Source organism: Canis lupus, chromosome 13 (genome assembly GCF_011100685.1).
Source record: "Canis lupus familiaris isolate Mischka breed German Shepherd chromosome 13, alternate assembly UU_Cfam_GSD_1.0, whole genome shotgun sequence".
NCBI classification, from domain to species: domain Eukaryota; kingdom Metazoa; phylum Chordata; class Mammalia; order Carnivora; family Canidae; genus Canis; species Canis lupus.
This window is the reverse complement of record NC_049234.1, coordinates 16,066,918-16,091,705: the sequence shown is the minus strand read 5'-3', so window position 1 is coordinate 16,091,705 and position 24,788 is coordinate 16,066,918. Positions and strand designations below refer to the sequence as shown.

General features: G+C 38.2%; 1 pseudogene; it reads right to left on the bottom strand.

The window, feature by feature from the left end:
• Positions 1 to 985: 985 nt before the first annotated feature.
• Positions 986 to 2,418, bottom strand: LOC100684188 (annotated as a pseudogene).
• Positions 2,419 to 24,788: the final 22,370 nt, after the last annotated feature.

Sequence of the window (24,788 nt, the reverse complement as noted above, 5' to 3'; positions counted from 1 at the left end):
AATAAAGCATATGACATGATGATGGAGTTTCTTTACAGGTAATATTTTTAATTGGTACAAATCCTGAAGAAAAAAAGCATACCAATTCACAAAATAATCTGTAACATGAATTTGTTGTAATGAGATTGTATCTTCACGTTTTACTTAGAAACTCAGAATGACAATTCAGAGAGATAATTTCATTTGGATTGTGACTTAAGTGGAATTTTTAAGATATAGTGAGGTATCTTGAGGTATAGTGATATAAGGTGCAATTACATTTAGTGATAATGCTATTGTAGAAAAATCTTCTCATAGTACTTTTTGTGTATTTAGACCAATCCCAAAATACACCTGGAAATTACTGTGCACACAACCATTTCATAGTGAACTCGTGAGGAAAATTTAGGAATTTAAAATTGTCTCAAGTGGAAGACCCAGAGCCTATGCAGTTCCTTGATTTGTTCCCCGGATAATTGGCAGCCAGTGTGTGTGTGTGTGTGTGTGTGTGTGTGTGTCTGTGTGCTGAAATCTTTTTTGTCTGAAGCAGAAAGAGCCTAATGAACAAGAGTATAGGAACCTGAGTATATCTAAATCCTAGTCTCATCTGGCTTTTTGAATCTGGACAACTTTATTTATCTCTTTGATTCTGCATCTGTAAAAGTGTTAATCATTGGTTATTATGTTGATTAAGTCATGGATGCATTAAAAGAAACTTAGTTTATCTTCTGTCTGAATGGTTTAAATATCAAAAGAGAAAGCATTTCCACATGCCATATCAGTTTTATAGCAACCCATTATGAATTTAGTATTCATTAATTTATCTGAACTATTTTTTTTTAAGACAGAGAATACTTTAATTTAACCCATCAGAGAAATGGACAGCTTGGATCTGTAACAAAGTGTTGTGTTTTAAAGCAGAGGTCAGTAACTGTATATGAGAGTATACACTGCTACAAACAAATTAACTGATCAGAGCACAACTTATCAATGTTCAATACAGAATAAGCTTCCCTGTAAAAGCAGCACCTTTGTGACATTTTTAACTTTAGTATTCCTCTCCTTCTTCACCCTTTCCTTCAACAGAATCCACATCAACCTCCTCATAATCCTTCTCCAGGGCATCCATGTCCTCACGGGCCTCAGAAAACTCTCCTTCCTCCATGCCCTCACCCACATACCAGTGAACAAAGGCACGCTTGGCATATATCAGGTCAAACCTGTGGTCCAGACGAGCCCAGGCATCAGCAATGGCTGTGGTGTTGCTCAGCATGCACACAGCTCACTGTACTTCGGCCAGGTGTCTGCCAGGTACCACAGTTGGAGCCTGGTAGTTAATGCCCACTTTGAAGTCAGTGGGGCACCAGTCCACAAACTGGATGGTATGCTTGGTCTTGATGGTAGCAATGGCAGCATTGACATCTTTGGGAACCACATCGGCATGGTACAACAGGCAGCAAGCCATGTATTTACCATGGCGAGGGTCGCATTTCACCATCAGGTTGGCTGGCTCAAAGCATGCATTAGTGATCTCTGCTACAGAAAGCTGTTCATGGTAGGCTTTCTCAGCAGAGATAACAGAGGCATATGTGGCCAGAGGGAAGTGGATGCGGGGATAGGGCACCAGGTTGGTCTGGAACCCATCAGATCCACATTCAGGGCTCCATCAAATCTGAGGGAAACGGTGATGGAAGACACAATTTGACCTATCAACCTATTTATTTTATTTTTATTTATTTATTTTTTTTATCAACCTATTTAGATAAGTGAAGGTTGGGCGTTCAATATCGAGGTTTCTTTGACAGATATCATATATGGCCTCGTTGTCTACCATGAAGGCACAATCAGAGTATTCCAGGGTGGTGTGGGTGGTGAGGATGGAGTTGTAGAGCTCTACTATAGCTGTGGACACCTGGGGTGCAGGGTAGATGGAAACTCTAGCTTAGACTTCTTGCCATAATTGACAGAGAGACATTCCATCAGCAGGGAGGTGAACCCAGAACCGGTTCCTCCTCCAAAGCTATGGAAAACCAAGAAGCTCTGAAGACCCATGCACTGGTCAGCCAGTTACTGAATTCGGTCCAAGACAAGGTCAATGATCTCCTTGTCAATGGTGTAGTGCCCTCGGGCATAGTTATTGGCAGCATCTCCCTTGCCTGTGATGAACTGCTCAGGGTGGAAGAGCTGGCGGTAGGTGCCAGTGTGAACTTCATCAATGACTCTGGGCTCCAGATCTACAGACACTGCCCTGGGCACATGCTTGCCAGCGCCCGTCTCACTGAAGAAGATGTTGAAGGAGTCATCTCCTCCTCCAATGGTCTTGTCACTTGGCATCTGGCCATTGGGCTGAATGCAGTGTTCCAGGCAATAGAGCTCCCAGCAGGCATTGCTGATCTGGACACCAGCCTGGCCAAGGTGGACGGAGATGCATTCACACATGGTTGCTGCTTTGCGGCTGCGGGTTGGATGGTGGAGAAGAGGAGAGGTTGTTGCTTCTTATAGCGCGACTCCTAGGTAGTCGATGTAAGAGAACCTGCGCTATCTGAACCATTTTTCACCTAGTCATTGTCTGAACTACCCTGTGACTAATGAGTCATAAAAAAACATTACTAGGTGTGTTTTTTTTTTCTACCAGGCAACATTTTAAGAATAAAAATGTGTACAAAGATATACGAGGAGATAGCCGAGGGGTTTGGTTGAGGAAGATGTATGGTCCTTGGTCAAGATCTTTGCTCTAGCCTTTAAAGTCCTCAGGGCAGCTGTGATGGTTGCTCTTCTTTGTCTCTCTCACTAAGAGACAACAGGAATCTATGGAAAGAAGATGAGAGACTTTGAAGGGTATTCTTATGAAGGATTAAGTCATAAGTATTATACCTGACTTCGTCCTATTTTCTCCCACCAGTTCTGTTCACTTAAAGTGAGCCATTATTGACTTTGTCTCACGTTGTATAAGTTAACTTATCCCTTGTGCTGAAACCAAAGTGGTCACATGTCCAAGGAGTTGGATCCTGAGGCAATTCTCATCTTGAATTCTAATCTATTAAAATCCTAATGTCCCCTGATTTTCCTTTATTGCTGATGCTCAGCATCTTGGCCTTTTTAGCCTTAGAGTTGAAATGGTATAATGGAAGGGGCATTGGGTTTAGACCCAGAGGACAGTTTTGCCAGAATTACACAATGGGAGAATTATGTTGCTTCTCTGTGTCCAGCTTTTTCTCTTCTCAGTTTTAATGTCTTTTTTTCTTTTTTTTTTTAAAGTAAACTCTATGACCAACCTGGAGCTTGAACTCATGACCTTGAGATTAAGAGTTGCATGCTCTCTTGACTGAGCTGGCCTGGCATCTCCTTCTCAGCTTTAATATGGAGATAGTATTATGCAGCTTCTAAGACTGTCTTGAGGATTAAATGAGTTAGAGCTGTGCATGTGGAAGAAAACAGTAGACACTCCTGAGCATTTAACTGAAACTGAATTTTAAGTGACCTCTCAGTAAACAGTCAGACTTTCCCAGGCTGACTACTCTGTATTCTCTCCTCTTAAGAAATTTTGTTATTTCCCCTTAAAATCATGATCTTAAAATAACCCTTATTAAATAATATTTTAAAATAACCTAAGTAAAAATATTTTAAAAGTCAATCCAGAGGTGGTTTTGCTGAAATTCTTCCTCATCTCCTCATAATTCTAATTATTTTTCCCCCAATCAAAGTCTTTTTTAAAATAGCAGATTTCAAGGCCATAAGTGTTCTCTACAGAACTAACCTTTTTTTTTTTTTTTTTTTTAACCATAACCTTTCATAGTAAATAAGGAAGCAGTAGAATTGCTCTTGGTTTATAATGGGAAACACCGAGCTGTCAAGATTTATAGTGGTTGATTGTTCCTATATGAAAGATGCTTATTTAAAAGTGGGATAATTCAGCAAGAATTCATACATCCACAAAGAATTGTCATATTTAAAATAACTGTTTCATAAAATCCAGCTTTCCTGCTTTTAGATCTCTTCTGGATTCTTTTCTTTCTTTTCAGAAATAAAAGTTTTTAAGCTGAACAAAAAACTATTTAATGTTTTATGGTCACATGCTAGGTTTACTAAAACAAGTTAATAAGTGAACAGTGTTTCTCTGACGAGCCATTTACTACCATTGACAGCCCTTGTTACATTTTTGACTATTCTAAAAGATCAAATTCATTTTCAAAAGACAATGGTTTGCCAATATTGACAGAATCCAGAAGAACATGTAAGGGACAATACCAAAATGAACATTCCAAAACTATTTTGAGCAATGCCATCATTTGTGGAGTAAGTGCCTAGTTTCCAATTTAGACTACCCTGAAGTGCACAGCACTCATGGATTATATGAATCATGATGTTCTTGTTGTTTCATAAAAATTCATCACTTTAAAGTTACAGCTCACGTAATAGTTGATTTCCAATTTCAAGAAGAAATTCAATCAGTCATGTAATTGATCATTTTACGACCTGAGCTCCAAGGAGTCCTGAAGAATGCATCATGACTTATTTTCAAGAGTGGTTAAGGTTGTGATGGGGAACTGATATTGAGAAGGGCCTGTAGCAACTTCCCAGTCAGATTTCACCAAAGCAGTTCCATTTTTACTTATTACTTAGTTTGACTTATTGGGCCTCAGTAAGAAAATTTCATCTTAATATAGTTTCGTGCTTTAAAAGTTTGAAAACTGAAAAAAAAAATAAATAAATAAAAGTTTGAAAACTGAATGAGTTTTATCATTACCCCATTTAAAGAGTTCCAAATGTCGTTGAATGCCTGAATGAGAATCTTTATAGAAATCACTTTAAATTGATTGTTAATCCCTCACCTGGAAGAAAAATGAGAATTATTTCATATCCCAAAATAAATACAATGTAGTAATAACACAGATGAATGTCTTTACTTATTTATTAGCATCTCAATGGGTTAGAATAAGATAGCTACCTGACTTTCAATTTGACTACTTAAAAACTGTTGACAGATTGGTAACCAAGTGGCAAATGGCCACTAACTAAATACAAATAGTAATAATGGCTTTGTATTAGGCATATAATAGGAGATCTTTCATATGAGATTTCCCAATTGTAGATACTGGCATATCTCTCAGCTTTTCATGTGACATTTTGTTGTCTTGTTTGTTTCTGGTTGTGGTCATCTTGTCAGAAAATGGAGAAACATCATCTTATAGCCATTGTTTACCAACAGTAAAAGCCACCATTTCTAGGTCTAACATGTATGAAATGCTGGCTCCATCTGACTCTGGTCTTTGCTCTATACATTTATAGGAAAACCTGCCATAATGGGCATAATGGAAACAGTGTTGGGCATAGTGGCAGCAGTATATTTGATGTTTACAGCAAAGAGAAAGCCGGGGTTTGTTTGTTCAGGGTTCACTTCATTGTCCCAGAAATTAAAATACTTGGTTATCATCAGAATCCATTTTACACAAGTAGCCACAATTCAGTCTCCTCCCACCTTTTCCTTCCTGGGTGAGTGAGTCTTAACTCTAACATGAAAGTCATGGTGACAAAAAGCCATATGTATTCTTATCCAGCTGTCAGTGGTTTAGACATCATTGCACTTAGTGAAAAGAATGAAGGATTTGGGCAGAGAAAGATCTAGGTTCAAAGCTCGAACATCTATCTTGTAGAGTTAGTGTGAGGATTAAATATTAAAGAGAGACTAAAACAAATGGCTGCTGATAGTACTATTTTGTTAGTAAAAAAAATCCTCTCAACACTCAAGGGATGATATAATATATGTGCAATCTAAGTAAATGTGGCAGTATTTGTAGCTTTTAAATAAGCTATTTAATGTCATGCTGACAAAACCTATGATTCCTAGTAGTTGTTTTAGTTATTAGACTATTTTGCTGCTTGTGACTTGTACAAAAGTCCTTGGAGAAGGAGGGTGAATGGATGTTATGAAGGGCCAACAACAGAATAACTTCTCATTGTCTCACAACATTTTGTAGTTCCCTTTTTGCCTAAAACAACAGTTACTTAACATAGTCATTTATGAAGACTCCAAATTAGGGAGAGGGTGGCCACCCTTTCAATTGACAAGTTCTCTAATTTGACAGTTTTTTACATTTTCTTGTTCTAACTTTATGAACAACTGTTATGTTCATCAACAAAAGCAAACAGGCCTGAATGCATGATGTCATCCTGCTGAGTTTTTTTTAATGCAAATACAGATTCATTTATAAGTTAATTTTGTCTACCCCTATGCCCAGTATCCATCTGGTCTTATAAAAGATCAACAATATGAGACAGATTTCTAATATCTTGTATTTATCAGACGTTCCAAAGATACATCCCAGTGCTGAAATAGAAAAACATTTCATCACCTTTCGTTGGTGGTTTCTTTTCCCTACTCTGCGATGCTTCAATTTTAAGGCTTATTTTATAAGTTCTGTTTGGACACTACGTTAACCCTCAGGCCACAGAGTATTGGCAAACGGTTGATTTCGTTTTTCCCATTGGCATAGCTGCTGTTCACAGCAGCTCTCCCTCCCTCGCTTTTGTTTAAATTGGCTACAGTGTTTCTTGCTTAAGGGATTTACCAGAATGTGGCCATACCTGGGACAAGCTAAACTCAGGATAAAGAACTGGAATGGGAGGGCTGTAAACTGACCACTGGATGCGTAATATCATTCTTTCAACTGTTCAGAAAAACACACACACACCACGAGCCCTAACTTTGAGAGGTGGAAAACGAACTGAACATATGGTAAAGTTAAAAATTAATATTAATAAATGGAAAAGCGATTTCCCCAACAGACATTTCATTTTAAGATTGTCCTCTACTGGAATGATTTATTTGACTCTCTAATCTACTTGGAATGGGCAACAGGCTGAAAATGGTAAAGAACACTCAAAGCAGAAGCAAGTAAGCAATGACTATTATAGCTAAAAAGTTTATAGATTCAGATTCTTCGCCAAAGGATATTTATAGTTTGCTATAGAAAACTTGATTTCTCCCTCTTCTGAGTCTCAGATTAAAAGACATAAGAGAAATTCTCAGCAATTTAAGACTTGATTATAGTTTATTTGTGGTTTTATTTGCATATTTATTAATCACAGTGAACTTGACATGGAAAAGGAAACTGACCTGGCTTGTGGAACAACTAGGTAAACCAAGGCAATTCTGCAAGTATCTGAAAGAGTTTTATGAGACTGTGTCAAATGCAGCACTTACAAACCTAACCATAAATACTATAACTTTTCCTATACCTGAATAACTTCTCATAATGGTAACATTCTGAAAATTGATGGAATTGTTAATTCAATGGTTGTTAAATTGCACAATTTCAGCCTTTACCTAACCCCACCAAAAAGTGTCCCCCGCTCCCCCTACTTTCCATCTGTCTCCTTTTATATTATTATAAACAAAGATTTTGAGCAAGGCTTATAATTGTCCTTCAGTAACGTATTTTTTCTTGTCCTAGGGTTTTCTATTGATAGTCTTATTGGCTAGTAACCAAAACTGATTGACTGATATGAAAATAAAACTGCAATGGCAAGCAGACTCTGATCATGATTCAGTGAAGATAGTTGTGTAAATGTAACATTGGCAGTAAATATTGGCTATAAACTGAAGCTATCACTAATTAATTTAAATAACAAACTTGTTTATTTGCACCTTATGAGCTAGGCCAGCAGTATACAAGGATGGTCCAGGGGCCCCTAGGAGTCTCCAAGATCCTTTTAGGGGATCTGCAGTGCTGAAGCTCCTTCATAATAAAACTAAGAGTGATCATTTTTTACTCTCCCACAACTGTTCAGTGGAGTTTTCCAGAGGCTGCCCAAGATTTAATGGCATCATCTTTCTGATGGCTAATAACAATATGTGTGCTTGTGGATTTTTGTGTTTAAAATTTTCTATTTTGGAGTGCCTGGGTGGCTCAGTTAGTTAAGCATCTGCCTTCCACTCTGGTCATGATCCTAGGGTCCTGTTCCACTGCAAGTCTGCTTCTCCCTCTGCCTCTTCCCCTGTTCGTGCTTGCTCTCTCTGTCTTTCTCTCAAATAAATAAGTAAACTCTTTAAAAATTTTTTCTGTTTTAAGTTTGAGTACAGTAAATAATTATACACAACTATAAACAGAATCCCTTTGGAGTTCCTCAATAATTTAAAACATGTACAGGGGTTCTGAAATCAAATCCTTTGAGAATTTGTGTGTTAAGCAACAACATAATGGTAAAAAATGAGTAAGATGTAGATGTTACCTAGGCTGCTTCTTAGTGTTTTTCTGTATTGTAACTGAGTCAGGAAGAAATGCCTAAGTCTATTTCTAGTGATCCATCCAGTCCATTCTTCATCCTTTGGGTTTGATGGCTGTGTTTTTAGAGCTAAATTCTCTCTGGACTCAGTGCTCTAGAATCAACAGTTCTGTGTAAATGGAAGTGCTTGGCCTTATGCCAAATTTGTATCTCTCAAGAGTTGTGTGAAGAGGAAGTGTCCATATTTGCATTTATAAGAATATGCTACTTGATGGTGTTGACAACTGGCCTGTTGAAGGTGGCGAGATAAACACTCTTACTCCTGTGGCATGTACTCTGATAGAAAACCAGCAGAGGAATCAAGGAAATATAGAGATCGCCACTTCGTATAAGTATTTATGCAACTTGGTTATGAAATTTAAAAACCAGTGATCTCAGAAGAAAAGACTTACAAATACAGTCCTAACGATAAAGGTGTGTTTTTTTAATTGATCAGCATTTTTAAAAAACATTTTGTTTATTCACGAGAGACAGAGAGAGAGAGAGCCAGAGACATAGGCAGAGGGAGAAGCAGGCTCCATGCAGGGAGCCCGATGTGGGACTCAATCCTGTGACCCCAGGATCACACCCTGAGCCAAAGGCAGTCACTCAATCGCTGAGCCACCCAGGCATCCCTGCATTTGGGGTTTTAAAACACATTTTGTAAATGAAACTTAAATCTTTCACTTAAGGCTTCAGTTATATCCTGCTTTCAACAAATATTTATCAGACATCTACTGTATATGCTCAGCATTTTGAATGCACAGATAAATACTATATGGTCCCTCAGAGAGCACACAATTTACAATCCCAGATGCAAAGTGACACAGAAGCAGAGATGAGAGTCTTTTATTTTTCCCAGCATCACTAAAGAAGATGTAACAGAGAATGTATAATAGATGTGGAAGATGAGAACTATGTTTTCGGTGAGGGAACATCATCCATGATCACATAGATGTATTAGAATTCTTGGTATATACAGGGACCAACAGCCAATTTAAGTAGGTTATATGGGTAGTGAAAGGAAATGGCTTGGAAATTTAGGTTGGAATCAGACTGTGAAGAGATTTGTAGGCTATTTTAAATGCTTTGAATTTTATTTGATCATCCACAAGAATTGCACACTCAAAGGTCTTGCATGGGCCAGGCAAATAAAGTGATAATAGGGTAGGATATTAGCCCTGTCCTTTTGTTGTTTTGTTTTCTAATTTTTAAACATGTAGTTTTCTTTGCCTTTATTATAGTGATGTGCTGGAGCAGGTATGAAAGGCAATTGTTGATTCCCAAACTCAAGTTCAATGATTTTATGTGGGTAGCTTCAAATCTAGCACAGTGGAGGCATTTAAATCACGGGAATTGGCAAATGTGACAAATCAGTGTTTTATTTTCTCTCTTTCTCTTTCTCTTTTTTTTTTTTTTTTTTGCTATGTACCAGCACACCACTTGATGAATGTGGAGAAGGGTATTCACTTCTCTACCTTTGTAAAATTGAATGAGCAGCCCAGGAAGTGTTAATTGACAAATGTGAATTTGAGAAGACCACGTGGACGGTGGTGAACAGCAGTGTGAGTACCCTGCCTTAAGTAGAATAGCAACCACTCTGCTCCAGTCTAGATACAGAAAAGGGCCCACTATTTTCAGACATCTCAATTCAACAAGTGAATTCAGAAATCTACATATATTGAGATAAACTCTCCCAATTTTTCAATATTAGAAACTAATTTGGTAGCAACAGTGATTATTACCAATAAGCTAAATTTCATCTGCCTTTGCTGGAGGTAATGAGAAATCATTAAAAGTTTTTAAGCAGTGTGACAACATGATGAGTTTTCATTTCAGAAAAGCAAGTCTGGAGGATGTGTGAAGGACGATTGAAAAGAACAAAGGCTAACAACAGAAACTTCAGTCATGGGGATGGTGAAGACAGATTCTATGGCATCAGGGAGAACCATCTGGAGGGCAAAGTCAAGGGTTCCATTCCTACATAAACCAGTTACATTGCTGTTTTCCAGCAATGGCCTATACATTTCATCCTGACAAGCTTTTACCACAGGCACACTGAGATTTAGTCAACAGAATGATTGAGGACCAGTTTTCTGCAGGGAAGCTTTCAAAGTAGACACCCAAATGGTAGTAGGTCAGTAGATTTATCTTCATAAAGGATGGCATTAATATTGATTCCATTGCTTGGGTACCTTTGGAAACAGTAGAGCAGATGCTAGTGTGAAAGATGTTACCTAGATCAAGTTCATTGACATATTTGCTTTTCAGATTTAAACCCGGATATAGGCAGATGAGTTTATCTGTGCTGCATACCTGATGACTGTATTTCAACAGAATGAAAGATTTAAAACAAAAGTGCTTTTGAGTGCTCTGCAGAGTCAGTGCAAATGGGGCCTTGGCATGGATTTCCTCTGAAAGATGCCCAAATTCCCCCTCATTTCTACCTCCCTTACTGGTTTGGGTAAATAAAATATTTATGATTTAGTAATAAAACCTCCCAAATACTAAGCTCTTTCATATGTCCACAAGGTGTGGGGATCTTCAGAAGGACTGGAAATACCAAGACTTAGCCAAGGCCCTTAAATAGGATATTTGAGTTCCCTCCTGATACTCTCAGTTTCCAAGAAGCCTAAATTATTACTTGATTGGAACAGCACAGTCAAGGACATATACAGTCTTTTGTTGAGTTTTCCCTTTGGGAAAATATCTAGACTGTGTCCTTGCAAAGAAAACCTCCATATTAGGGATGCCTGGTTGGCTCTGTGGTTGAGCATCTGCCTTCGGCTCAGGTCATGATCTCGGAGTCCTGGGATCAAGTCCTGCGACAGGCTCCCTGAAGGGAGCCTGCTTCTCCCTCTGCCTATGTCTTTGCCTCTCTCTCTGTGTCTCCGATAAATACATAAATAAAATCTTAAAAAAAGAAAATCTCCATATTAAAAATTATTTTATGTTTTTTTTTTTCAAATTTGTAATGACTGGAGTCTGTTGACTACCTGGGCAATTTAATTAGCTATATTGGGTTTTTAAAAATTATATATGGCAGCTACATTTGCCACTGCTAACATTCTTTGTCATGATTGTTAATCCTGGTCCTAACTCTTTCTCAGCTGAACACAAGGAGCATCATACCAATTGTAGGGCACCTCATACTCCTTTGGACGCCAGCCACCCCCCCAGCCTTTCCAGTCTCTCAAGGACTTATTTCCATGCCTTCATTTTTTGCTAGGTATATTGGGGTAATATAATAGCTGCCTGATGCTACTCTCATGAAAAGTCATTGAGAAATTGCACATAAAATGGTTGGCAGTGTCTGGCACACAGAAAATATTCTAAAATGTTGACTATGTCAGTTTTCACTGAGAGCATCATATTCATGATTGCACTTTTGTTATAAGGTATACATACACATAGGATGAGGCCTGGAAGGGTCCTGGCCACAGAGCTTCCATGCCTCCTTCTACTCTGACTTCTGCAGTCAGAACACCCTCCTAGCACATTGGTGTGTTCACCAACCAGGAAGTTCTTCCAAGCCTTAATGTTCAGATTTTTAAAAAAAATTTATTTATTTATTCGTGAGAGACACACAGAGAGAGAGAGGCAGAGACACAGGCAGAGGGAGAAGCAGGCTCCATGCAGGGAGCCCGATATGGGACTCGATCCCGGGTTTCCAGGATCACACCTTGGGCAGAAGGCAGACGCTCAACCGCTGAGCCACCCAGGCGTCCCAGAATTTTTATTACATATACAAGATTGGTTAAATCATTGGCCATGTGAGTGAATTCAATCTCTGGCACATCACCTCTTTGGAGGTCAGAGATTAGTGAGGACCCAAGTTCCAGCCCTCTAATTACATGGTCGGTCTTTCTCTTGATCAGTACCTATTTTGAGGCTATTTAGGGGCCTACTATATATCACCTCATTAACATAACAAAGATGCTCCTATCACTCTGGAAATTCCAAGTGTTTTTGAACCAGGGACAAAGATCAGATATATTCTTTATTATAGAGAGAGAACATTTAATTTTACTATTCACTGTACTTTGAGCCTACATAAACATACTGAACCCATCTCCCACTACGGAGCCCAAGCAATAGTTTGCTTCTCTTCTAGCTTTAGGTGAGTTCCCAGCCCCAAAATGTATATCCCAGTCTGCCTCCTCTAACTCGAGATTGTTAAACTCAGTTTTCTAGGATACTAACCATCAGTCCCCAGATTCTTGTTCACTGATTCTTCTGTGAGAACTGTTAGATTCTCTTGGGAATAGGATACATGATGGACTGTTTAGATGACTCATGGTTCTTCAGACACAGGTAGATTAGGATCCCTTTGGGGAGACTTTGTTCACAGCAGGACTTCTGTTTGGAGCAGACCAGTTCAATTCTCCTACACCAAGCCATCTTACAGAGCTTCTAGGTAAGAAACTGCTGATGTTTAGAGGAGCAAGTAGGCCACTAGCCACATATCAAGATGCCTGCCAGGGAAAACTGACTCACATCTAGGTGGACTGGTATATACTCATGTGTTCATCCAATTATACTATTACAGGAGAGCAGACATTCCTTGGTCACTTTTCAAAATTTATGTTGTCTTATTTCTTCCATGGAGTTAGGGGAAAAAAATCCATTTGCAATTTCTGATATCATTTGCTAATTTCACTAAAAAACTGCCCACATTTTTAGAAAATTAGCATCCCAAAGAAATTTTGATTTTTTTGAAACGTGGGATCTAGTTGCAAGTTCTTTTATTCATTTGCAACAATTGATATCTATTGACATCTGTGAATTTTCCAAATACATCAGATGCCATTTGCTAAATAAATGGTATTCTCTAACTTCAGAAAAATCAGTAGTCTCATCTGTTTGAGTACTTAACTTTGGAAACCCTTTGTTTATTCTGACCTTCCATAGGATCAGGTTGACATATGGATGCTTAATCAAGTACTTAAAACAAGCATAAATAACAGAGACTTCACATGTGTAATATTCATAAACTTCCAGATTTGTTTTTCAAGTTTCTTACACTAGAACATCTAAAAAAGGTCATTTAGGACATACTTTAAATTTTAACACTTCAGCTTTAGTTCTTGAAATGGTTTTGGGAAATCATACAAAGGGCATTATGTAACTCTGGGGTGATGTAAGCAGATGTTTTATGTATTTGCATAATTCTATCATATATTTGTATAACTCTAGAGTTAAGTGAAATTACCCTGTTAAATTTCAGAAACATTTGTGCAATTCTTTTCTTTCTTTCTGTTTTTTCTTCTTACTTCTTTAAATCAAGAAATCTTAGTGCTTAAAAAAATCCTGGATTTTCAACACTGAGATCATGGTTGTATAACACCAAACGCAAATGGAGACATAAAATATATTAGGAATGAACACTTAAAAAATTTCCTGGAGTGGCTAAATCACAGAACTATAAAATCTCTGGATTGGAAGAGACTCCTGAGCCTTTCACTAAATGCAGAAACTTTTTCTACAGCAAGATCAAACCAAGCTCAAACTTCTATTTGCCTCTGATAAGAAGGATGGTAACTGAACACACTGGAATATATTTTTAAATCTCATTTAGGGTAGAAATGTATTATCGATTCTAGTTTTGCCTAGTTGATGAGCCCTTTATTCATAGACTAGAAAATTTTCATTAATATATGTTTTTAAATAACTTTTTCTTTGGAGGATGCATGCTTGTCTAATTTGTTTCTGTTTTTATTTTGTTTTTGCACTTAAGGTGGCTGCCTTTATCAAATATGGCTCTGATGAGTTTTAAAACTAAAGTTTTAAAGAAAAATGATGCCTGTAATCACTCACTATTTATTCTTAAGTAGAAAGAACCAAGTTTGCACAAAATTTTGAAATCTGACATTTTTAGGATATAACACGAATTCAAAATAAAGGCAATAGATGAATTTCATGTTAAGAATAAAGTAGTACTTTTATCCAGACTGCTATTTATATATATTTTTAAAGAAACACTATAAAAAATGTCACGTATATAGGGCAGATTTATCTAATAATAAAATATGAACATAGAGATTTGGAAGCCTCCATACTGTGATCACAGTGATGTGTACCTAGAGAAAGAAAACTGCCCCCATCAGTGTAATCTCACCCCCATTTCATTTCATATATGATTATTTTATTTTATTATGTGCTTAGCATATTTTTGGATGCTGTGGAAATTAAAACAACTCCAATGATAGGCACTGGCAATTATTTGCCATCTACTATGAACCAGTCCACTGTTGGGTGCATCACATAAATGTCTTATTTTTCCCACTTTAGACAGTTGAGAACCAATGAGATCAAACCATATGATACGGGCACAGTTGTGACAGGTAATGTTTTTAACCCAGGTGTGTCGGGTTATGCACTATGCACTCTTTGCATATTGTTGTATAAGGCACTGTCCCTGTTCAAAAGAGGCTCAAAGTCCAAAGTCCTGTTTGTCACTTTGAAATCATACATGAAGCCATCAGAATTGCATTCAGATCAGTTACCAATTTAAAAGGTATTGATGAGCATGCTAGTTCATTGAACAGTCAGTCCTCTCTTCAATGAAGACTTTTTTCTTTTTTTTTCAATGAAGACTTTTTATGTTTAACTTCCAATTATGTCTCCATTTCTTTTCTTAAAATCATATGCTATTCATAACTTTATTTTTTAAGACTTTTTAATTTATTTAATCATGAGAGACAGAGCGAGGCAGAGACTTAGGCAGAGGGAGAAGCAGGCTCCTTGCAGGGAGCCCGATGTGACACTTGTTCCCAGGACCCCGAGGATCACGCCCTGAGCCGAAGGCAGATGCTCAACCACTGAGCCACTAAGACGTCCCACATAACTTATTTATAATTAAAATTCTCAGTTAGAATATTTGACATTACAGAATGGCGCAAGTCTGTTTGTGGTTATCTTATGAACTTCTGATTTTACTTCCATTCCAGTTTGTTTATGGAGCAACATGGAGCATTTTATCTACCAGCAGTTTTGCAGGAGGAAAGTGGTCAAAGCAACAGAATAATTGTATTTATCAAGGCCACAAAGAGTCCTGGAGTCACAGGTCTTCTTAGGGTGACATGGGATAGCTTGGAGGATGAGAGAGAAAATTATAGAAGTTACTTCTGGCCAGGAGGTCAAGTGGCATGTGAGGGTGAGGAGAAGAAAGTGAAGAGGGAAAGAAGATGGGACATCTGGGGATATGGAGAAATGGAGAGTTTGCCTTAGTTCCTAGCCTGCCTGGGAGCTGTGGGCAAAGGGATAAATGTCTGAAGAGAAATGTTAGTTAGCTCTGCTGTACCATGAGTGACCGACCCATCTGTATTAATTAACATTCTCCAGAAAAACAGAACCAATAACTGTGTATGTGTATGTGTGTGTGTGTGTGTGTGTGTGTGTGTAAGAGAGATATATTTTAAGGAATTGGCTTACAGCATGGTGAGAATTGGCAGTCTGAAGTGCGGACTAGCAGATAAAGACTCAGAGAAGAATAGATGTTGCAGTCCTGAGTCCAAACGCACTCTGGAGGCAGAATTTCCTCTTCCTTGGGGGACCTTAGTCTTTTACTCTCAAGGCCTTCAACAGATTGGATGAGGCTCACCCATATTATGGAGAGTAGTCTACTTTACTCAGAGTCTACTGCTGCGAATGTTAATCTCATTTAAAAAGATATTTTCACAGCCTCACCTAGACTGGCATTTCACCATGTATTTTGCAACTGTGGCCGAGTCCGGTGGACACATAAAATTAACCATGACATCCTCTTCCAGATAGTCTCTGAGTTAAAGTTCCTTTAGAATTCATTTTATGTTAGGCATGGGTTTGTTTGGTTTTGTTTTTATTTGAGAGAGAGCATGAGCAAGTGAGCATGAGCAGGGCGGAGGGGCAGAGGGAGAGGGACCCTGTCACAGGGCTTTATCCCAGGACCCTGGGATCATGACCTGAACCAAAAGCAGATGCTTAGCCAACTGAGCCACTCAGGCACCCCCAGTAGGCACAGTTTTAGGTGCTGGTAATAAGGAAATCTATAAGAGAGATGAAGCCCTGCTTTTAAGGTGCTTATATTCTCAAAAAACAAGTTGACATAAATAAACTAGATTTCAGGCTGTGAGAAGGGCAATGAAAGAAACAGCCAAGGCAACATGATGGAACTTATGGACATGCTGTAAGGGCTGGAACCTTAGTCACTTATCTAATTGTGACCCAGAAGATGTGAGTTTTATATTCCAATCTTGTAGGACACTTAAAGTTCACTGAAGCAAAGTATCATTGAATTATTTTTTTCTTTGTGTGTGTGTGTATGTTTGTATAACACACTCTAGTTATGATTGTTAATTTATCTCCCTCCTGTATGGGTCAGCATACTCAGTACTTTATTTGGGGGTGGTGAGAAGCATCTCTGAGGGGGTGACATCTGAGGTGAGATTTAAGCCCAAGGGTACAATGTGAGCAGGACAGGTTGGGTAGCTGGAGTGTATTGACAGGGAAAGAAGCCAGTGAAGGGAGGTTGGAAGCTGGGCTAGAGCGGGATTCCAAAGATTCACTTTTATTCTAAGTACAACAAGAAGCAATAATATGCTGTTGGAAGGTTTTATATGGGTAAGTGACATCATTTAATTTATTTTTGAAAATGATTGTTCTGGCTGCTATTTGGAGAAGGGCTTGTAACAGGACAAGAATGGAAGCTGAGAGGCAGGATCCAAGTAAGAGGATGATATTTAGGGGTGACCATGAGAAGTGAAAAAATGTTTCAAATATTGTAGCAAATTAAATGGTTTTAAGTGAGAGACTTTGAAAAGGGGAAGAAAAGGAGATTTTTAAGATATTGGATTATATTTCTTAATTCAATTATGTCTTTTGTCACAAGTGCCAATTGAGGTTAAAATATGAAAGAGCTATTCTTTGAAGACTTCGCTTTTTTCCTTAAACCCCAAGTCCTAAATCATAAAAGACCTTAATACCTTTTAAAAAATAAAGTGAGTTAATGCTTTTTAGGATAATTCAAACTAACAAGTGAAAGGAGATGTTTGGATGGGCAGAAATTTCAGGACTTTTTAAATTGTCAAGCCTGTGACCATGTACTCAATACATATATAATGCTGGCATTGCTGATGTTTCATTGAGGAAATGGGGAATTGTAATTTTCCTTTATATAAATATTTTTGACCATTTTATTTTTGGGATGTCTTGATTTTCTCCTTTTCTCTTGAAAAGTCATTATATTACATCACATTACATTGCATTACCGATTAGTTTCTCAGTATCAATGGAAAAGGGCAAAGCCCAGTGTAAAATCATTCTTGTGTGGAAATGGTTATCAAGAAAGAAGGATTTATGCTTACATGATCATTACATGACCGGATGTGTATGTCTGTGAGTGCATAGACATTACATTGGGAAATCAGAGAGAAATTCGAGTTTTCAGCAAAATGATGCAAATTGAGCTTTTCTTATTGTTTAAAAGGCCAAGTGTTGTAAAATGATTTAGAAAATGTGAAATGTAAGGAGCTCTAAAATTATTCTCCCCAGCCCACTGCCTTCCATCCATCACTAGATTATTGAAACAGCTTCCAAGCTGACTTCTCCCCTGTAAGTATCTCTACATCCATTCTTTGCACTACTGTCACGATTCTCTTCCAAGAAAACAAAACACCTGGTCCTTGCCTTCAGGATAAATTCCAAACATCTTAGAAGAAGAGAAACAACATCTATTAAACACTGAGTGGGGGACAGGCTTAGGCATCCATGGTTTATGTATATTATCGGCCTTTTAGAATGAACCTTGAACCTTATCTTCTGACACTTTCATACACCTTTACCTCTGGTCTTTAATTACAGGACAGAATCACACTGCATGGAAAATTACATCTTTTTAGCTGCTAGACTCAGAGCCCTTTGAGTAGAAGGATGATAGTTGCTTGATTTTGTTTTCCACAGTGATTAGTACAGTAGCTGGGAGATAGTAGGAACTCAGTAAATGAAAGAACTTTATGCTGTTTAGACTCCTCCTTGTGTTTAAGAGTGGCCCTTTTGGAAACTTCAAAAGTAGTAGTTGCTAACCGCCTGACCCCTCCTCAGTGTTCTAGATGTTTGTTCTTCAGCTTACTAGCCGTGTGGATATGAACAAGTGTCCTTAAATCAAGTAACTTGCTCAAATTTTGTGTGTTTTCTGTGTCCATGAAATGGGTAGCAATCATGATAAACTTACAGAGATCTTGCAAATATTAAATTAGGCAGCATATGTAAAGCATCCAGTACCATGCCTCACCAATATCAATGTGCCTAATACTTGTAGATAATATTGTGATTGCTACTTTTTTTTTAAAGAATAAATCAATATTTTAGTGCTTCATAAATTTATTAAGGACTTAGATAATTCTGGCACAAAGATATTCAAAACTTTCTTTAAAAAAATTACAGTAGAGCTACAATTAGTATCCCTGAATATATTCAGAGTCTGAAAGAAATTATGTTGGGCTTTAGAAAAATCAAGGGGTTAAGAAAAGCAAATAATATTTTAAACTTAATTTGCAAACAGAACAGAATCCAACCATTAACTATTCATGGCTGTGGCGTTGGAAAATCTGGAACTTTTTTTTTTCAACTGATAGATTTTTCTAAATTTATATGTAAGGTTGCCTCTGAGATCACATTATTTTAATGGTTGTCATTATTATTATCCATTTAAATACAGTGGAATTTAGTTTGAAGAGAAGCTATAACCTTTCTTTATTTTAATTCACATTCTGTACAGGAAAACCATGACTTGCAGGTTCAAAGGAGAAAGCCTTTAAAAAGGCTTGTAAAAGGCCTCATAGTCTTCTTGGACATCAAATAGCTCAGCAAAACAGCATTATGATGATTTAAATGCAAATGAATTAGAAACATATGGATCACATTCCCTTGGAAATACACATGGGTTTGGAAATTAAGGAGGAACTGCCTGACAAAATGCACTGCACTTCACTTAGCACAAAATGTTTGAATAATGGGTTGAATTTTTTGCCAAATCCTGAAGGCCATGGGTTCGTCCTATGGATATTTTCACAAACCCTGTGGGTCTAGAGGTTCCTTGCCTTTGAGAATTGTGTTCCCCATCAAGATCAACTCCTGTCACTATTGCTTCTGTCTCCTGCTCCTCACCACACACACGAGTGTGCAGTAATGAAAGAGAGATGAGTTTCAAGAACATGGAAGAAATAGGGTGCGGGGGGAGGAAGCAGTTGAAGTTTCTCGCTTCCCTTTTTTCTGTTTCCTCTTTTTGATCTTGCACTTTACATTTGCTCTTTCCATCCTTCATTTCTTTCTTATTTTGTTATCTCTCCATCCCCAACCCACTTTTTCTTCTTTCTCTCTTATGCAGAAGAATGGATAAAAGCAGGATGTTTCTAAGGGAAAGCCTATGGTAGCATGGAGGAATGAATTATCCATTGTCTTATCAATTTTCTTCAGGATTACTTTCTGTAACTTCCATCAGAGAATAGTAAAGTCTGAAAGTTTTCCTCAGTGGATCACTTAGCTTTTACTATGGCACAAGGAGAAATGTTTGGGCTTACTGTGCTTTGTTTTAACATTTTAGAGTTTCATGAAAGTAGCATTGCCCTGATTTAGCTTAGCTTATTTTAGAAAGCAATTTATCGTTATTAATATTGATTCCAGGGGCAATTAATTAATTTCTACAAAGTAAGTTGACACATGGAATATCATAGACCTAAGGCTAATGCATTGCTGCCCAGCCTGGGTGAAAGCAGGTGTCACAGTAACAGGATCTGGCTTTTGTGTGTGTGTTACAAAATATACTGCCTCTTGATAAGCAGCTACAGAATTGATAGTTAAATCTATCCGCATGGATTTGCTTCCCATATGGAACTAATTGCCTCTGGAATAGCTAAAGCCAAAAGATCTCTACAATTTCAAAAGCTTCTCTTATCTTTCCTTTTGTATGGCTGTTGACAGGAGCGAAACACATCTATCCTCATTTATTATATTGGTCTCATCAAGTGAGGACGTGTTGATGGGGGACTGTTACAGAACCAGATGGTCCAAGTTGGTCTTTTATGTTTCAAGCATTTCTCCTCCTCAGTTTTAAAAGTCCAAACAAAGGCTACCCTGCACTTGGGCTGATCCCCTAGAATCCCTCTTTTTAAAGGACCCAATCTAGTCTCTTGCTGGTGCCGAACAGGCCTGCCTGAGGACCCAAGCATTGGGTTTCTTTGTCCTTTAATTCTGTTTCATAAGGCCTTACTCATCTTATCTCCTAGTGTGATTGGACACTAACAGGGATAATAAGCTTTTCTGATTATCTGGACCCTGACAAAAGGTCCTTGTCTCTTGCTCTTCAAATGACCACCATAATACTACCTCCCCCTCTCCCCAAATGCATAGGTCAGAGACCTTTACATCCAAAATCTTGACAACTAGCAGTATTTTACTCTCTCTCTCTCTCTCTCTGTCTCTCTCTCTCTGATTCTCCTAAGAAGGGCAGAGCTTGCCCTAGCATTTCATCTCTAAACCACTGGGGATAGTAGTGTAAAGATAAATAGGTAGCCATCATCACTGTTGTTCACATTGTCTTGTCATCTTAGTTTCCATTTCTAGACCATGTACCTGTGACAGGAATAAGTACTTTAGAGGTATAAACCCATTTAATCCTCTCAACCATCTTAGGAAGCAAGGGCTGTTATCACTCCCTACTATAGAGAAGGAAAACAAAACAGGGAGATTAACTGTCCCACAGAATCTTTAAGTCAAGAACAAGTGTACCAAATTTTATAAAGGTGAAAGGGGTGGGAAATATATAATTCAGCAAGGCCTCAGCTACACCTGAATATTCAACCTTCTTTTTCCTTTTCCAAGGACAGGTGGTAAACCTTTCAGAAATAGAATTTCAGCCATAGCCCGAAATCACGATGTGGGAAATGCTGGTTGAGGAGGGAAGGGGAGAATTTGTCTCTGGTGCTCCTCTGGCTGTGGTACACTGGGAAAATGACTTATACTCTATGTTGCAGTGTTCTCATCTGTGAAATGGAAATATTAGGGTACCTTCTTGTCAGGGTTGTTGTAAAGATTAATACTTGATTGTTAGAAGTGTCTGTTACCAAATCATCCCTATAAAGATATGCCAGATATGATATTCTTGTTCCACCAATGAATGTCCCTAAATGCTAGGCAATGGCACTGTTCACATGTGAGAAAGAAATGGTCTAGTGGATCACTCTGGAACTGTGTATTACATTGTCTAATGGATTATTCCCCTTAGTAGTACACCTTATACTCAATGCATCCAAACCAATTACTTTTTTCATCTCACCTACCAATTCTGCTTTTCCTATTTTGATTGGTGGCAGCAACATATTTCAGCGTACTGGTCAAAGCGAGATATCTTAGGAGTGGGTCTTTACTTCTTCCACCAGACCACATTTTTCTCACCAGACTAGTCATTATATCCTCTTGATTCTACTTTCAGAATATCTTTCAAATTCATTCCTCTTTGCCAATGTCCTCTACCCAGACCGAGATCATCACTTCAGTAGCCATCACACAGTCTTTCCTATTACCCTTCTTCCCTCCATTCCATTCAAAGTACCGCCAGAACATTTAAATATATGTATAAAACTCCAATGATGTTATCCTCATGAATGGCTCCCCATTTCTAGAGAATAAATCTCAAGCCTTTGGTGTGTACAATTTCTATTTGCCTTAAACATATCATGCATGTATCCGTAGCAGTGGGTCAGCACTCATATTTTGTCTTCTATTTGAAAGATCTTTCTGAGAGGAGAGTAAATCTCTCTAAGCTTTAGTTCCGTAACCCTTTCAGCCCCCTGCCCTGAAATAATTGTACATAGTAGATCAGAAAAATTTGTTGGGAGAATAAAGTAAGAAACAGTCTAAAGCACTGAACATAGTGTTTGACCTTGCAATGTGACCTTGGGCAATTTATTTAACTTCTCTGTGCCTTATTTCCACTTTTATAAAGTAAAGAGAGTACCTACAGCACAGAAATATTATGAGAATTGAATGAACATGTGTAAAATGCTTAGGGCAGTGTTTATTATTCCTGTCTTATTTTTCTTATTATTCCTTTAACTCAGTTAGAAAATGCCATCGATGCTAATTTGTGTTACAGACTGAGAAGGGTTTTGGGGGGATTTATTATGGCTTATAATGTTCACTTCATACATTCCGAGAATACTATTGCATTCAAATAGCATATGTTAAGGCAGAGCCCAAATGTCATCACTTCATGAAGACATTCCCCATGTTCTCTGTCTTCCAGTGGACTGACCTATTCTTATCTCCTGCTTCCTTAGCAGTTTGCCCATATTTCTATTACAGCACTTTGCCGGATGAAATAGGAATCATCTGAATATTTGTTTGTGTCTTCCACTAGAATGTGAGATAGGAGTTTGTGCCTTGTTCACTTTTTAATGCTTCTCAACCCCTATTACTCTCCCTGCCACCCTGAGATGCCACCTCTGTGCCTGGCAACCAGTAGGCTTTCAATAAATGTTGACTGAATGCATTCTGGATTGGGTAATGAGCCATTGTCCCACCTTTGTGGCTGCCTTCATAAATACCTAGGGTTTAATTTGGGTCTGTGGCTATGTTGGATGAGCTTCAGAGACCAGAGTGTTGTCACAGCAGTGGGGACTCCACACATTTGGCTCCTAGAACATTTTGACAAGAAAAATGTCTGCATTTCAAGATACCTGAGGGCTTATTCCTGTTTTTCTCAAACACAGTCAGGCTTTCATGTGGTCTTACACTTGCTTATTGATACCCAGTATTTTTCTTGTTGGGCCAAATGTGGCAACGCATTATTTATTTGACACTGTGGTAATCCATTCAATTGGATGGAAAAGAACATATTAGTCAAATGAAACTGATGTCTGGTAGCCATGCACACTCACCCAAATAATCTGCCCTTGGACCCGGTTCTCCAGCTGCTTGACGCCAAGCCATATTCTCGCTCAGGGATTTATTTTCCCTGGCCCTGCTGGGATACTAAAACCAACTTTCCGACTCAGCCATAGCCTCAGCCTCCAGCCCCTGGACAATAGCAATACTGTGTGATGACTACCAAGGACAGACTAAGAGGGATGACTGTTTTAACAGCACTTTATGACTCCTCAAGCTGGACTGGAAACATCACCACAAGGAGAAAAAGGTATTCGCCAAGGAGAGGGGATGTCTCTGTAGTCAGAATCTGAGCTGGAATCAAAACCACAGACAGAAATAGGGCTGAGGTCCTACAGCGTAAATTCCAGGAACTGGGAAGGAAGCTTGAGGACATGGCCATCGGGCTTTCAGAAATGTGCTAATTGCGCAATATTTACAACGAACCAGAGAGAATGATAAAATAACAATAAAGATGAATGACTAAATCTGTGAGCTAATGATTTAGAGAACAATCTTCAAAAACTGTGGTAAGAAAGGGGGAAAAAAAGCATTCAGAGGCATCATGATGTCTCACTATCTGTTTTTCTATGTTCTCTCTTCGTCCCTCTTTCCCTCCTTCTGTTTAGAGTCTGCAGAGTGTTTATGGGAGCCATGTGTGCTTTGTGATATCCTTATCCCTGACTAAAATACAACAGATTGTCATATATACCTAGAAATTCATTGATCTAATTTAGTTTTCAAATTGAGTGTCCAAAAAAGGTCAACTCCACTTTTAAGTCTTGCTTCTGAACTACAAGTAGCATCTGAAATTCATTTCTAAAATGGCCAGTGAGAGGAGCAGGATCTTGGTAGAAAAATTCTCACTTCTTGTGAGCCAACAAGAAATATCTAGTCATAAGCTAAGGGTCAGCAAATGGCTTTTTCAACCTGTGTTTGGCAGGAATGTTAATATTTAGGATTTCTTGCTTAGTCAGGTCAAGTCCAAGAGATGTCCTAATGAATATGTGTGGGGAGTTCTACTCTGCCAGAGCAAGCTGCCAAAAGTTTTGTATTCATGCAGAAGCAAAGGACCTCTTGGAAGAAGATCTGTCAGTCTTACCATTATTTCCCAGAACCGAGACTCTTGAACAATGAGAACAAAAGCTGTCTTAATCCTTGGAGCTTTTAACCTTATATGGCAAGGAAATCATTAGGGGGTGGGGAATGATATACCATATATATCTTATGTCACATATCAAAGACAATAAATTGGCTGTTACTTTTTAGAGTTGTGTTAAGGAGGATTCAGAGGCTCTGTGAAGACCCAGTGGGAAAGAGTGCCATAGTCAATAAGCAATATTTGCCATTTCTGGTGTGGGTGCTTGGTTTCATATTGCTCCAGTGGGGGAAAGAAAAGGTCTTTGGGATGTGATGCTATGTGGTGCCACTCCATTAGGATCTGCTGCTCAATCTGGGAAGCTCCAACTTTTGTGGAAAAGTAGTCTTTAGAAAACAGCAAATTTAATCATGGTTATACTAGTAATAGTATAGTAGTGTAGTAATATGTAGTATACTATGTCTTAGTATATATATGTGTGTATTATAGTAATGTGTTAGTATATATATAAATAATACATATATGATGTACAATATATGACTGT